The following is a 5,198-nucleotide window of genomic DNA, read 5'->3' on the forward strand; positions in this document are numbered from 1 at the left end:
AAGTTTGAAATGTTTTCAACTTTTTGGGTGAACTATCCCTTTAATGAAAGGCAGATGGAAACAACTCTTGTTAAAATGATATATTTTCAGTCTGTTCTTCCCTTTTTCTTCCCTATTTTCTGTTTCTTTGTCTCACACAGAACAAGTCACCAAACATCAACATGCATGCAACTTTCTTACACTACATTTTCCAATGCCTTGTCTTCAGAGTATTTCATCTTTTCAATATTTTTTCATGTATGACACCCAATCTGGGTTTAAGGAGACCCTGGACCTCGTTGAGACAGCATCAACGGAAGGTACTGTAGTGCCGAAGACCAAGAAATGTCTTTCCCTAACCTGACCTACTACCAACTACGAGACTGATATTCTGGAATGAATGGCAGTGGCTGCCATATTGTTTGAGTCTGTATGGCTCTCACTTATGTCTACCTATAATTTCGCTGATCCGGTCCAAATGTTGTAGGTTACAGACTGCTGCTGCTAGATTCAAATGGTTTCATGTTAGTAAGGGAGTAAAAATACTATCGCTATGCTCTATGAGACCATTTGAGATTAGGGTCTTCACATTCTCGTTCTCCAAACTGATTAACCAATTCTGCACTGTTACTCTAATAAAGACATTTTTGAAAGGGAACATCTCTTCATTTGAAGTGTGAATATTCAGTCTACAATATTTTAGAAATAATAATATACAAGTTTAGAATACTACGCTTAGTTTTTCCTCTTTTTTAAGTTTCCCCATTTTTTAGTTATTGCACTGGTGTTCCAGAAGTTATATGTTGCTTTGCAGTGAGAACTGTTGTCATTCCTATTGAGGTAAAATCACCAGATGTGTTTTCCCACGTGCAGGGAATAGGTTCGCTCAACTTATTCTAGGGTTTCACATCTTGGAAATGTGGTATATTAAAGTTTTATTGATAAATACCAGTTGGAAATGGATGAGATGGGGAGAGGGATATAGCACAGAAAGTGAGTGGTGGGGCCGGGGATCAAACTATGTGGGGCAATGTGTGGTCTGGGGTGGCAGCACTACCACTAGACCCTGCCACATTTCTATGGATCTCTACCCCTATCGCATAGCTTGCTGGTGCCCACATTGGTGTATGATTAAACCTGATGTCAGAATATGTGGGGAGAAAAGATTACATAAGAGAGAATAAGAATGTGTAAAGTGCATGTATCTCAAGTCTGAACCGGGTCCACATGTGGAATTGGTGCCCAACTCCAGAACGTATGGTGAACAACACTGCCATCATTTACATTTACATTTACGTCATTTAGCAGACGCTCTTATCCAGAGCGACTTACAGTTAGTGAATACATTAATTTTTTTTTTTTTTTTTTTTTTTTTTTTTTTTTTTTTTTTTTTTATACTGGCCCCCCGTGGGAATCAAACCCACAACCCTGGCGTTGCAAACGCCATGCTCTATCAACTGAGCTACATCCCTGCCGGCCATTCCCTCCCCTACCCTGGACGACGCTGGGCCAATTGTGCGCCGCCCATGAGTCTCCCGGTCGCGGCCGGCTGCGACAGAGCCTGGATTCGAACCAGGATCTCTAGTGGCACAGTTAGCACTGCGATGCAGTGCCTTAGACCACTGCGCCACTCAGGAGTACACATCAACTGGCCATCAACTGGCCAATAAGCATAAAGCACATACCAGATATGACCTACCTGTTTCTTGTAGTTCTTTGGGTGCATCTCAATAGTCTTACATGGCTTCCTCTCCTCGTCTCCTCTCCTTCATCTGCATCAGTGGAGGCTGCTGAGGGGAGGATGGCTCATAATAATAGCTGGAACGGAGTAAATGGAATGGCATCCAACACATGGAGACCATGTGCTTGATGTATTTGATACCATTCCACTGATTCCGCTCCAGCCATTACTATGAGCCCATCCATTCCAATTAAGGTGCCACCAACCTCCTGTGATCTGCATTGATATGTAACAAACTGCAAAGCTGAAAGGAATATAGTGGATGGATGCCTATACTAGAGCTAGTCCAATCCAGTTATTTTACATCTGTAAAGGGAGACAAGGAGAGGAAGCCATTTTAGACTATTGAGATACAGGCTGTGTATCTTGATCTTGCCATCCATTGGTTTCATTATCATTTTGCACTCAATTCATATACTTTGCTGAAGTAACACCATCAAATCCCTTTATTAGAGTAACAGTGCAGTATTTGGTTTTAAAGTTGTTATAAAAAGAGTTGCCAAATGTCTCTATCATCAATGATAGAACTGGTAAACAAGGAACTTCTATTCATTTTTTTTACCTGATCTGTTCTTGTTTTTTAACATAAACGCAAATGTTGTATAATCCACTGAAAATAAAGAGTATAATGTAATGGCTTGTAATTTACTTCTGTATGTTCATTGCGAGGAAAGAAGGGGTCAAGGGGTCAAGTCTTGGACTCATCACCTAGCATGCTCTAGTTACAGTGACCTCTGTAATTATTGGGACAGTGAATCATTTTAGCTTCTTTTGGCTCTATACTCTAAATGTTTGGATTTGAAATCAAACAATGACTATGAGGTTAATTTGAGGGTATTTTCATCCATATCGGGTGAACTGTTTAGAAGTTACAGCACTCTTTGTACATAGTCCCCCCATTTCAGGGCACCAAAAGTATTGGGACAAATTCACTTATTTGTGTATTAAAGTAGTAAAAAGTAAAATATTTGGTCCCATATTCATAGCACGCAATAACGACATCAAGCTTGTGACTCTACACATTTGTTGGATGCATTTGCTGTTTGTTTTGGTTGTGTTTCAGATTATTTTGTGCCCAATAGATGAATGGTAATTAATGTATTGTGTCATTTTGGAGTCACTTTTCTTGTTTATTAAGAATAGAATATGTTTCTAAACAGTTCTACGTTAATGCAGATGCTACCAGGATTACGGATAATCCTGAATGAATCGTGAATAATGATAAGTGAGAAAGTTATAGACGCACAAATATCATACCCCCAAGACATGCTAACCTCTCACCATTACAATAACAGGGGAGGTCAGCATTTTTTGGTGGGTGTGATATTTTTGCAAGCAAATTATTTTCATCTCCCCCTGTGCAGCATCTGAACCATTCCCTTATGAATGACATGGAAAAGCCTATTGACTAATCACCAGAAGGAAAGACTGTACATTATGGATCAAAGTTGTGTGTGAATGGGGTTATAGTGCATTTTTATTTAATAGAGTTGGTTGTTCATCGCTTAAAGGGATAGTTCACCCAAATTATAAATTACTTATTTGTTTCCTTACCCATGCAATGGTTTTTGTTATGTAATGTGTAATTTTGTAATGTAGGTGAACTATCCCTTTAGTATGTCAATTAGTTTTTTTCTCTTTCATTGATGAGTCGCCGGCACCAACTCAACACAACAGAGACAACCAGAGTATGAAAATAGAGCGGTCAGGGGTCTGGTCAATAACAGCCTATTTATGCATTGATCAGTATATACAGTATAGATCTGATGTGGGTTCGGGGACCGTATGTAGTCGGCAGTGGGAAGAGGAATTGCAGAGCTCGCTCTCTGACTGAGAAGCTGTCAGATTTTACCTTGATTTTCTCCCCTTTTAGAGTAGGTTGAGGTGAAGTCATTGATATAAATTGGTCAGAACCGCTCTAAGCTGATTGTTCACAAAGGACATCCTCATCTCTGTTTTGCGTTTTCTACTTTGTCTACCTTTTCAGATAAAGGCAAAACACTTTGGGGGGGATAGTTCTCTGAAAGAATCTGGAGATGGCAAATCATCATTTGACCAGGAAAGGGGTATTTTGCCCACTGAGGGAGCTCAACTGCACCAGGGTTTTTAAGGAGCACCTCTCAGCCTCCAGGCTTGGCCATGGGCCGACCCACCTGCCCTTCTACTCAGTGCCACTGCACCCCTTCCCCACCATGTGTTCCCTCACCACACGCACTACATCATCGGCTCGGTCATCCTCATAGTGGGCATCACGGGCGTGCTGGGTAACGCTCTGGTCATTTACATCTTCTGCTGCAGTCGCATCCTCCGCACACCGTGTAACCTGTTCGTGGTCAACCTGGCCATAGCCGACTTCATGTCGCTGACCCAGTCGCCCATCTTTTCTGCTGCCTCGCTGCACCGCCGCTGGGTGTTCAGCGAGTGCGCCTGCAAGCTCTACGCCTTCTGCGGCACCCTCTTTGGCTTCTGCTCTATGATGATGCTGACAGCCATAGCTGTTGACAGCTGCCTGGCCATCAGGCCGCTGGCTCGCTGGGCGGCATGAGGCGGCTGCGGGCTGTGATCTTGTTGACAGTCTGTTGGCTCTGTAGCCTGGGCTGGAGCCTGCCGCCATTCTTCGTCAGGAGAGCCTACGTGCCTGAGGGCCTGCAAACGTTGTCAGGACTACACCACCTTCACCCAATCGGTGCTCGCCTACACCATCCCCCTCTTCACTTTCGTCTTCTTCATCCCGCTGGGGGTGATAGGCGGCTGCTACCTGCGCCATCTTCTGCGCCATCCACCGAGCGGGTCGTGATGTGCGGCAGCTGGACTGCGGTGAGAAGCACAAGGCGCATGGCCAAGGTAGCGCTTGTGGTCATCCTGCTCTTCATGGTGTCCTGGTCTCCATACTCGGCGGTGGCGCTGGTACCCACTGCAGGATACGCCCACCTGCTGACGCCCTACATAAACTCGGTACCTGCTGTCATCGCCAAGGTCTCGGCCAGCCACAACCCCGGTGCTGCGCTCGCTGCTGCACGTGGGTGACAAGGACCTACATTCATCCTTCAGCTCCAACAGTTTATTTAATGTACAGTATATAGGTGTTTTCTTACAAATTTGCATATTCTGTCATTGTCAGTTTTGTCCAGTGGCATGTAAAACTTGGTGGGGCAAACTCCCATATTTTTTTGTTTTATGCATGCCAGCAAAGCCACTACACAACACAACACTAAACAATACATTAATTGCACTATAACGGTGACAAACGGTGTCCACAAACTTTCAGGGCCTACATAAAGCTGTCCCAACAGCAGAGTCCCAACAGCAGTCCCAACACCTTACCACTGCTACACCTGGCTATCAGCGGAGCCTTGTATGGCAGCGAAACAGTTAATTCAGCCTCATTTACTGCCTTTAATAAAAACTTAACTGATATGGCTGACTTGCTTAAACAAATGTGGTTTCTACATAAATAATGGCGCCGGAGGAGATGGCT

At 43.7% G+C, this 5,198-nt stretch overlaps 1 pseudogene across 1 annotated transcript; it reads left to right on the plus strand.

Moving 5' to 3' along the window:
• Positions 1-3,756: 3,756 nt before the first annotated feature.
• On the plus strand, positions 3,757-4,861 carry LOC311150529 (melanopsin-like; annotated as a pseudogene). The gene is made up of 2 exons: positions 3,757-4,779; positions 4,842-4,861. The product of its transcript is annotated as a melanopsin-like (transcript).
• Positions 4,862-5,198: the final 337 nt, after the last annotated feature.

The sequence above is a fragment of the Coregonus lavaretus genome, assembly GCF_964263955.1.
Source record: "Coregonus lavaretus genome assembly, chromosome: 23".
NCBI lineage: Eukaryota > Metazoa > Chordata > Actinopteri > Salmoniformes > Salmonidae > Coregonus > Coregonus lavaretus.